The following is a 12,576-nucleotide window of genomic DNA, read 5'->3' as shown; positions in this document are numbered from 1 at the left end:
CTGTCGATCTTTCTCATTTGCTCATATAGGCCCATGTGGGTCAAAAATCTTCTTCACTTAACTAGTCTTCTCTGTTTCTTTTCTACCTATAACGTTGCCACATTTCTTCACCTCGGTTGATCTCATTCATTTATACTAAAATTAATTTTATTTTCTAATTCATCTGTATTTTCTCCCATCCTTCTCTATACCTTCTACTAAATATTTTTTCTTTTGCACCTCCTTTTTCTTTTTTGAATTCAATTTTGTACCTATGTCTTTCTAACTCTTACTATATGTGCTATATACACATTTTTTCTTATTGCTTATCATGATGTATCTTACGTGCTTTACTGCAATTTTGCCTAGCAATAATCCATTAGTACTTTACGGCAGTTTACCTTGAATATTATAATATTGTTATATTTTAATACCTGTTTGTCATATGTTAAATTGTTTGTTTGGGTTTTTCTCACCAGACTTAACTAAAAAAGTTCAGTTTACCCAATTACACAATCCCAATAAATAAATGGAAATGAATAAATAATCAACATATAACTCCAGTGGTGTCCCCCCAGAGTTTAGTGCTGGGACCTTTCCTGTTTGGCATCTACTTCTCTGAAGTAAAAGCCGATACAAAAAGCCACTGGTTGACTAAGTCTGTAGATGACTGCAAGCTAAAAATAATAATTGAATCTCCAAATGGCTTAGTTATCTTGCAGGAAGGCTTGCCCAAACTTAATAGCTGATGCCAAAATCATGGACTGAAACTGATTGCCAAAAATGCATTATTCTATCCTTTTAGAAGTTATCTATCCCAAGGAATTACCAAATTGGAAATATTCCCCAAAGAGTTGACCCAGTTGTTCAAAATTGTGGTGACCTATCTTTCAACCAGCATGTGTCTACTGTCACACAAAGTCCTTCTATATTACTTAAATTATTAACAAAGGGACTGTGTCTAACACTAGGGATGTCATTACCCCATTTACTCAGCCATCATTTGGCCACTCATTGCGTATAATGTCCCCTGTGGCATGTGTATATCTAGATACATACAACAAATGGAACATTCACAGGAATAACTAAAAAGAACAAATGTAAAAGGATAAGAAAAATTAAGACATAAGGGAGGAAGTGGAAAAATTTGACATCTAGAAATAAAGTGTTAAAAGCTGACAGCAAGAAGTACTATAAGAGGCTGGAAGGATTTGAAAAGAATTGCAAATATCCATTTTACAGTGAAGAATGAATGGAGATTTATGAGTGACAGATAGAAAACACGCTGCAATATACTCTAAAGGGTAAGCTGGCTATATTTGTAAGCACTTATGAAACTTTACTTATCTTCAAGTTGCAACTCACTGATCAGTATTCACTCACTACTACAAAACGCTGCAGGGAGGAATTATTTTCACTGTTGTACTCTGGCATTAGCACCTCAAACCTTATGATAAATAATTTACCTAACTTTTTGCAAGCATCCTTTTCACTTGGTAGGTATGCTATTTGGATATTGCATTGTATTCATACATTTAAGCCATGTACAAAATGCTTACTTACCTTGGGAACTGTTGAAGTTTTCATTTTCTGTAAACATTTTTGCAGTTGTGAGTTTGGACAGTGGCTGAAATGTGTCCCTTTTGGAGCAATACCAGTCAACAAACAAACAATAAACAAAACAATGCCAGTACTTGAATGAATCACATAGCTTTCTACAAGCTTTTCTTACTATCTGTGCCTCATAGTAGTTCAGAATAGTCTGGGTAATTTAGAATTTGGATAATGGAGCACTTTAACTCTGAGGTGACCATGCAAACTGGTTGAACAACCCTGATAACTTGAGTGAATTTCAAAATGAGACCCACCCACTAAACTGGCTTGTTCATCATTTTATGTTTAAAGTTATCCCATTTTTGAGTTGACTGTAGGGCTACATGCTTTCTTTTAGCTGTAGATTGTGGATAATAAAGGTGCTTGTACTATACTCTACCTACTAGCTTAATAAAATAATTTAAAAATGAAACAGCTTCATATTTTGTTATTGCTAATTATGAGGTATCTTACATGTTTTACTGCAATCTTGCCTAGCAATAATCCATTAGTACTTTACGGCAGTTTACCTTGAATATTATAATATTGTTATCCTGTAGGATAACAATTGTTGGGAGGGTGGCCTAATGGTTAAGATGTTTGCCTTATAAACACAAGGTGCAGGGTTTGAGTCTCACAAGGGATAATTGACTAGGCTTAAAATGGCTTACAAGGGCAGTTAGCTTAGTACTAACCTATGAACCTATATAATATCAATGCAGCATTATCAAGGTCCAAAAATCACTATATGTCTTTCATCAACACTCTTGTATGTTCACATTACAATGATATAAAAGTATGTCAAGATAATAAAAGTTATTTTTTTATGTTCTCACATTTATGTTCCTTATGCACTTTACTACAAAAAGAAGCATTTCTAATTTATAACTAGACAATATTGGCTGGCTTCCATTACAATATTTATTACTTGCATTAGGAGCATTTGAACTAAACATTTAGGAAATAATCTCACTTACATTTTACAGCCTTCTTGCTTAGTGGGTTCTCTGAAGCTATATTCTGCTGGCTCATTTCTGAAGTGAATTGGAAAAATTCCTCCAAGAACAATGTCCCCCATCTTTTCATAACCTATTACAGTGAGCATTTGCAAAGGGCACCCTTTTGGATAGGTCACATTAATTTTATCGAACAGAAATAAAAGCAAAGTTATAGCCAAATCCATCTCGAGTCAGACTTCCTCTAATAAAGTCAGAGGAAAGAATAATCAGTTAAATTAATAAATGGGAATAATAAGCAAGGTTCTTCCTAGTATCTAAACTTAGTATTAGCTTTAAATTCCCATGGGAGAGTCATATTTAACTATAAGGTGCACAGAAAATGAACAGCAGGCTTTACTTCATTCATATAAATTACAATTATATTCTTAGTGGAAGATTAAGATTCACCTGGTGCTTCCGTTTTATGACAGATAACTTTCAGTATTTATAAGGCACAACTGAAAAAATTATTCCCTCTGAGTACTACCGCTAGTTTGTAACATCTGTCAACTAAGATAAAAAAACACATTATTTGAATAATACCCTTAAGGGACTCTGAAATTAAGAGGCACAAGTTCAGAAGGTAAATGAGAGGCCTCCTATTGGTAAGTCATAAGTCAAGCTATTTTGATAATGCATGCACTACAATTATGACTTATAAGCTTTCTAGCAATTGTTACATTTTACACTGTTACCACAATTAAAATCGCTACAAACATAAAATTATATAAACACCCAGCATTTATGTCATTATTAAGACTGTGTTTAATAATTGGGCTTCATTCCATAGTCTAAAATAAAACAGATGTTAGCATATAAAGCCAATCTTGGGGATTCATTAGTGTCCTGTTCATATCGAGCTATAGTGAATACAATTAGCAGCATTGCTAATCAAATATGCAGGTCTGTAAGCTACTCTTAATGTTGATCAGCCCCTGCTCAAGCCCACAACACATCCTCTAGACCACATTGAGGTGAGGTTGGGCTCGTGCAGGAAATGTAAACAAAGGAATGTACACAAACAAAGTGAGTACTCATGAATGGCACAACAATAAGACAACTTGGAATACATAAAAGACAGGATAAGCCTAGCAATACACGTGTACAAGAATACAAGAAAAGTTGATACAGTTGGAAATTGCATTGAGTGAAGGTAGTGAATGCATGGAAACTTCACTGGTACTGTTATGTACATTTGAAAACAAAATACAGGCAGTAAATGTTCATAAGGAAAAATTGTGTTGTTTTTACAGACATGCAGTAATATACATTTACAAATTCACATACATTATATGTATTGAAGTACCAATGCACAGGTTATAGGAAAGCGCATACATAAAAAAATTGTGGACCCATTTATATAATTAAGGAACACCTGGACAAACTGTCCATACAAGTAGTGATCATGGAAACAAAATAACAGTTATGAAAACAAGGTGCATGTAGTGAAGGATACCAACTAAGGTAGTTAATACATGCAAATCAGTGCGCACTGTGATCCACAACGATCTGCCCCAGAAACATAACTATTATGTCAAATAGAAAATATATCGATTATGATGCAATATATTGCTACAGATTAAAACTATAACCGATTAGATCTAAGTACATGGGATATGCGGGACATGTCATGAAACATATTCTAAGATGGATGTCCTTTAAGACACAAGTCTCATGGAGGCAGTCCAGTAACATCTGTTGTGTGTGAGTTTGTTTGTATGTATGTATGTCAGTGGATGCTTATGGACATAATTATACATGTGTGAGAGGGTGACCTGTCATGAGAGCTACAACGTAGGTAAAGTAATCACAGCACATGTGTACCTGATGTCAGTATTGTGTAATGACAACTGCTGCATGCACCATTTCACCTTATTATATGTGACTGCAGTGTAAAGCAGTTGTGGCCATGTAAGCACTGTATTATTTGTGTACTAAATGCTACTGCCACACATACACGGTTAGTACAGCATGGCAATGTACACCTCTGAAGGTAGTATACTCTCATGCTGTAAAAATGTATTATATCCTGAACTGAGCATTGTGCAACACATGTTAATACCTGGATCACATCATGAAACATACCTCACAGAGAGGTACAACAGTACCAACAGGTAGTAAGTGAACTACAGAAACTGATAAAGTTTACATGCAATAGGTGTACACTGGCCTGTAATGTCAGCATCTGATGTGCATCAGGTTTCAGTCTTGATTAACCTCGGGGTTAATCAGCCTCCTTTATCCTGGGGGAGTGAAGGCTTTGTAGTCTCTCCTGATGTACCTCCCCTTTACTTCAATCTGTGCAGAATCTGTGTGTAATGGAAAATAATCTCAATACCTGCTTTTGTTGGCAGTTCGTGGCATTGCATTGCCTAGTTATGTGCTCTTAATCAATTGAGCTGGCTTGTGAGACTTAAAATGCTACCCACTGGCTTATTAGGCCCTGCTTTTGCCTGTTTTTAAATCAGTGTAATAGTGATAGCATTATTTACCTTGTGTGAGATGTCAGTTCCACTGGTGAGTACCTTGACTAAGTTATCTCAAGTCTCAGCCTTGTACTATTACCCAGTATAGTAACACTGCAGAAGTCTTCAGATGTAATATCTCATAAAGATCTCAACAAAAAGTTTGGACTCCTTCTCACACCATCTGTATGCTCTAAATGGAACACTACCCTCACCATCACCTGTCGTGTCTTGTCAGCAGGAAAAACGACTAGGAATTGGTGCCCAGTTCAAATCTTGCGTGTACCACTTTGTACATGAAGATGGACAAGTTAGATAACTGGATCTGTGTGACATAAATGTTTGTATGATTTCTTCATTGTCTACTTTAGGTGAAAAATATGACAGTACAACTTGGCCTATTGTACTGTTCAGCATATTTACAAACACTCCTCAACAACTCCAGCAACTGCTGATTAAGGCCTACATCTCAGTTATGTTTCAAATGCTATATCAGTACCTCTGAGCATGTTCTCTGGGATAGTTGATAGCATTCACAACAGGATCACTGTAACAAACAAATGTGAAATGAAAATTCTCCATCATGTTGATGTCTTGCAGTGTTGTTCTTACCTATATTTTTAGTATTACCCAGTGCCTTGGTGGCACATAAAATGTCAAAGGTGTGAGTGTTAGCAACTTAGAATTGAACCAATGTAAAAAAGGAACCTCACATTCTTTATACTGTGTAGTAACAGCTAATTTCAGCGGAGAGATGCCATTCTCAGGTGCAGGTTGAAATATACAATTTTAAAAATGACTGGATATATATAGGCCTACTTCTGGCAATCCTCCAACTGTTGCACTTTGAATTCTTCCTTAACATTTTGAAGCTAATATGTATACCTGTATTAAAGTTTCCATTTGCATTGATTTTCCTAATATATTCAATGCAAACTGACATGTGCTGAAGCCAAATTTATTTGCACAACCAATGTCAAAGTCTTAGTGTATACATGATTTTTATTCTGCGTTTTTGCCACAGGATGTGAAGTGTCAGTTCTTTACAGTTAATCATGTATACTTACGGTCATCCATTCCAAGTGTCTTGCAAAGAAACAGAAACAATTTTACATTTGCAGACTTTCTGTGATGATGTTGTTTTTTATTGACATTATGATGCATTTATGTTATAACATATATCAAGGAAGGGGTCATACAAAGTTTATACAAGGCGATGTCCTACAGAATATATAAAAGAATAAAGTACACTTAAGGTAATACAAACTGTGTTCCACTGGAGCCGTGGTCATGCATATATTTAAAGCTGTGTTGCTGTGCCCTTCCTATTTCCCTAAACCATTATGCTGCAAATTGTACTTCCTCATACATTTGCACAAGTAACAACTTGCACACAGAATGGTGGTTTTACTGTAATAAGTGGTATTAGTACTATAAGTGACACAGATCACATTTATCATGTTTTGCATCCATTACACACACTTGTGCAGCAACATTCACATTTTAAGTTGTGCATGTAGTTCAGGTACAGCCACTGAAAAAAAAATGAAACGTGTTATGATCGCAAAGATAAACTCTTCTTAATGTGGATATCTCCCTATATTGCTCAGGGTGTTATTCAGAACATTACTTCTTTAACATGTTGACTCACTGAGAAAGTTAAATAACAGATGCATTTTTTGCCCTCAGTACTGTCCAAAGTGCTGACTAAGGTGGACCATTACCAGTCACATTTGCATGACCGACTGCAAAGTCTTTGCACATGCAATATTACATTTTGAATTTTTGCTATGGGATGTGAGAGGCACCATTGTTGGGCCATGATCTGCAGTGCCAATGTTGTACAAAGGGTTTAGTCAAAAATAAATAAATAAATGAAAGAAAATTTATTTATAAATCAGTATGACTATTTCTCAAGTTTGCAGCCTTATACAAGTAAATTGTTTACAGTATGGATACCAAAGTTGGCAGCTTCACTAGATTTGAACCCTGAACTTATGGCATTATCATGAAATATTATAATGATTAATAGTTTTGCCACCTGAACATTTACAAACTAATGTGTAGAAAGTTTAGGGCATGTAGTCAGCATTGTAGTTTGGACATTTACATTTATACAGCAATATACCCATTTAACTATACAGATGTCATTTGTACTCTCACTGTAAAATTTTGTGTGAATGTGATCCTTGTAGAAATCTAAAGCATGTAAGATTACAAATGAGTGTCTGCAAGAGAAGAAGGCCTGATTTCCTTTTGTCTGCATTACTTCATAGTAATCCCTCTGTACTATAAATGTATTACATTTTCCAGTGAGTGAGTGAGTGTGAAGTTTTTTTTTCTGTATTTCTGCATACACAGTCATATAACATTCTTACAAAAAGTTAACTAAAGTGTGTGTCGAGGTTAGCTCTGGAGTTGATAAATGTAAACAAATTCTTCCCAGTTAGTCTTTTCTCTCTGATATATCCTTTGTATGTGTACTTCACATTACCAGGAGTGCCAAACAAATAAATGAATGCACAGAACTGCTATTGAGTAACACTTGCAAAGCATTATCTATTCAAAGGGCTTAATAGTCACTCTTGTATTGATCAGGTGTGTGCATGTCATTGTGTCAGTACTAGCACCATGGTCACCTGCCCAGCACATTGAGCAAATCGAATAATTCAGGAATTGTAATCAACTGAGACCTAATTAACATATTCAACATGCTCAGAGGGATTAGCCTACACCATATTAGCAGAATCTAGGGCTGTGGAACTTCCATCATGCTAGGGAAGACTGCTTGGTTTCCCATGTGTTGCTATGTAAAACTGTTGATGACTGTTGTAACTGTTGCATTTGTGATACTTTTTGGAGATCTGTCTGAAAATCTACTTTTTGGAGAACTGTCTGAAAATCTTTCAAGGCTGGTACTGTTCTTTACAACTACCACTAACAGGTTTACATTTTGAATGCTTCTAGTTTCATTAAGTGCTAACTAACTCTGCAAAGTTTTGTTTTTGTAATGAACATGCAAGCAGTTGTTATTGCAGTTATCCTCTAATTCGATTCATGGGTTTCAGGCAACATTTTGAGGATGGTCAGACATGTCTGATTTGTAGCAGTTTATGTAGACTGTAACATGTCTGATTTGTAGCAGCTTATGTAGACTGTAACATGTCTGATTTGCAGCAGTTTATGTAGAATGTAACATGTCTGATTTGCAGCAGCTTATGTAGACTGTGACATGTCTGATTTGTAGCAGCTTATGTAGACTGTAACGTCTGATTTGCAGCAGTTTATGTAGACTGTAACATGTCTGATTTGCAGCAGCTTATGTAGACTGTGACATGTCTGATTTGCAGCAGCTTATGTAGACTGTAACATCTGATTTACATCAGCTTATGTAGACTGTAACATGTCTGATTTGTAGCAGCTTATGTAGACTGTAACATGTCTGATTTGTAGCAGCTTATGTAGACTGTAACATGTCTGATTTGTAGTAGCTTATGCAGACTGTAACATGTCTGATTTGCAGTAGCTTATGTAGACTGTAACGTCTGATTTACATCAGCTTATGTAGACTGTAAGATCTGATTTGTAGCAGCTTATGTAAACTGTAACATGTCTGATTTGTAGCAGCTTATGCAGACTGTAACATGTCTGATTTGTAGCAGCTTATGCAGACTGTAACATATCTGATTTGTAGCAGCTTATGCAGACTGTGACGTCTGATTTGTAGCAGCTTATGTAGACTGTAACATGATTGATTTGTAGCAGCTTATGCAGACTGTGACATGTCTGATTTGTAGCAGCTTATGTAGACTGTAACATGTATGATTTGTAGCAGCTTATGTAGACTGTGACATGTCTGATTTGTAGCAGCTTATGCAGACTGTAACGTATGATTTACATCAGCTTATGTAGACTGTAACATGTCTGATTTGTAGCAGCTTATGTAGACTGTAACATGTCTGATTTGTAGCAGCTTATGTAGACTGTAACATGTCTGATTTGTAGCAGCTTATGTAGACTGTAACATATCTGATTTGTAGCAGCTTATGTAGACTGTGACGTCTGATTTGTAGCAGCTTATGTAGACTGTGACATGTCTGATTTATAGTAGCTTATGTAGACTGTAACAAGTCTGATTTGTAGCAGCTTATGTAGACTGTAACATGTCTGATTTCTAGTAGCTTATGTAGACTGTAACAAGTCTGATTTGTAGCAGCTTATGTAGAGTGTAACGTCTGATTTACATCAGCTTATGTAGACTGTAACATGTCTGATTTGTAGCAGCTTATGTAGATTGTAACATGTCTGATTTGTAGCAGCTTATGTAGACTGTAACGTCTGATTTACAGTAGCTTATGTTGACTGTAGCATGTCTGATTTGTAGTAGCTTATGTAGACTGTAACAAGTCTGATTTGTAGCAGCTTATGTAGACTGTAACATATCTGATTTGTAGCAGCTTATGTAGACTGTAACATGTCTGATTTGTAGCAGCTTATGTAGACTGTAACATATCTGATTTGTAGCCACTTATGTAGACTGTGACATGTCTGATTTGTAGCAGCTTATGTAGACTGTAACATGTCTGATTTGTAGCAGCTTATGTAGACTGTAACATGTCTGATTTGTAGCAGCTTATGTAGACTGTAACATGTCTGATTTATAGTAGCTTATGTAGACTGTAACATGTCTGATTTGTAGTAGCTTATGTAGACTGTAACATGTCTGATTTGTAGTAGCTTATGTAGACTGTAACATATCTGATTTGTAGCAGCTTATATAGACTGTAACATATCTGATTTGTAGCAGCTTATGTAGACTGTAACATATCTGATTTGTAGCAGCTTATGTAGACTGTAACATATCTGATTTGTAGCCGCTTATGTAGACTGTGACATGTCTGATTTGTAGCAGCTTATGTGGACTGTAACATATCTAATTTGTAGCAGCTTATGTAGACTGTAACATGTCTGATGCAGCAGTTTATGTAGACTGTAACATGTCTGATTTGTAGCAGCTTATGTAGACTGTAACATGTCTGATTTGCAGCAGCTTATGCAGACTGTAACATGTCTGATTTGTAGCAGCTTATGTAGACTGTAACATGTCTGATTTGTAGCAGCTTATGTAGGCTATTTTTACATTAAGGAAATGTTTTCTGCTTATGCGGGGCTATGTGCCTAGTAGTCATACATATGAGTATTCTTTCATGTCCATGGCATAGGTGTTCAAGCCATTCTGTACTCAAATATATCTTTTCCATTTGTGTGTGGGGGATATATGGCATTTTATACGTTTTGCATTGATATACTTCAAATATTTTTTTTATATTTCAAACAGTTATACCTACATAATGTGTAGTTTCCTCCCAATATATGATCAGCCTCTAACCCCACTACCTACCCCTGCTGTACTGTTAATGTCTGATGTACTTTTCTTACATTACAAAAGGGATATGGCCCTAAAATAAAAAAGGGTTCAATCTCACAGAAACCTCCATTTTCTGATTCTGAGAATGAGCAAGTAGTCCAGTGACTTCATCTCTATGGGGCGCTCTCCTAGATCCTCAAATAGCTGATAAGCCTTTCTGTAACCATGTCTGGCAACAGGTGGTTGATGATGTGAATGCTGTGGGTGACAAGGGCTGTCACTACAAAAGTATCAGACAGAGGGCTAGTAATATGAACATGAAAGCTAATAACAAATCTGTGGTTGTGGCACAGGAGTGAAGAGATACTGGAGATGGGCTTGCAACCGAACCGCCACCTGTTGAGACAGAGCAGTTCCTGTAGACCGTAAGTGATCCAGGCAACTAATAGGCATTCTACAGTGTTGTTATGGATGTTGGGGCAGAGGTGAAGGACAACCATTAGATTTCAATTAGTGTTTCACCAGGTATGCCAATGAAATATATATAACATGTTTAAAGCTTGAGGTTCCTTTTAATTTGTCTTATGGTTTATGCTGATAATACTTTAATCAACTGCAATTTGTATGTCTAGGGACATATGACATATGGCATTGAGGTACAACAGCCACCTGAACCTGCTATGGGCATTTATTTTCTTCAGTTATATATCTATTACTGTAAGGGTTAGTTGCATTTAGACTTGCTGTTTCTTTAATCAGATGTAGGTACTATATTGTCATCAATTCTTTTTATTGCTTCCATTTTTCTGTTTTCTTGTTGTAATCACAGGTGATGCAGGTACCAGCACTGTAGAGCTCCTACTGTCTGATGTTGGAGGATCGGTAGCCTTTGATGAGGGTGAGGGTGATGAACAGGTGCAGTCTGGGGTATGTCTAACATGGAATGTATGGCTTCCACATCCCATTCTGGACACAACCATTATGCCTAACATACCCTTGAAACAGAACCATCTGAGCATAGACAGGATGATGGAGACATGGTTTGTCAGGGTAGTGGGTTACTTCAGTTGCAGAGCTGGCAGAATCTCCCCCTAGCCTTTGTGAGGGCGAAGTACCAAACAGGGGTGTTGGTAGAGATGCAAAGCGTAGGCATGCTTACTGCCCTATCCTGATGATGGTGCATCACTATCTGTCAACCAGCATATGTGCAGGGTCATCATGCAGACACAGGCAAGTTTCACCAGGACCTTGGAAGAGTTAGCCAGAGTACTGCATGTTGTTTATTCTGACATATGAGACTGCATGAACTGCATCAGATAATGAGGCACTAGACAATGCAGTGTCCATTTTGGAATATCTTCTGGGGGAATATCATTAGCCATGAAGTTGAACAGCCGGTACATTGTCAGGTGTTAGCCAACATGGTTGTGGCCATGCCAGATCCTGCTCTTATAGTGATACTACTTCTACTGCTCCTTCAGTGGTGGTTGTGCTCACACTCAGATATGGGTGGTCATGTGGTCATGGATGTGGAGATGGTTGTGATGACAGCTTATCCTGCAGAAGTCATTCGCAATCATGAATGAGCACCTGAACTTCTAGCCTACGTCATGGAAGTAGCAATGCAACTCCTGGCAGAGGGAGTTCACATGATTCTACCAATCAATTAATTGCATCAGTGATGAACTCTATCCTCTATCATGAATGGCTCACGCCCATCCTGCATGCCAGGGTGCAGTGCTAACACAAAGCCTATGGCTATGTCCCAGTAGACCCACACACAGTACACCTCACAATGACAATGACAACTCACAAACAATCATAATATTCTTGAAACTTGACTTCTTCACATCTGGAGATACTAGCCCATCACTGCATACCTGCCCTGACCTCATCTCTCACACAGCACACTGTTTCTTTGTGTCTGGCTTGGTCCCCTGTAACCACACACCACACACCACACACACACACACACACACACACACACACACACACACACACACACACACACACACACGCACACACACACACACACACACACACACACACACACACACACACACACGTCTATGATGTCACGATGTCTTGGTTATTTAAAACCTGGTTTTGTAATTTTAAAACATCTGAAGAAGTTCATTCATTGAATGTGAACAAAAGCGCTCACATTAAATTT

The sequence above is a fragment of the Protopterus annectens genome, chromosome 17.part0 (assembly GCF_019279795.1).
Source record: "Protopterus annectens isolate FY-2018-M chromosome 17.part0, PAN1.0, whole genome shotgun sequence".
NCBI classification, from domain to species: Eukaryota; Metazoa; Chordata; order Ceratodontiformes; family Protopteridae; genus Protopterus; species Protopterus annectens.
Note: the sequence above shows the minus strand (reverse complement) of the source record.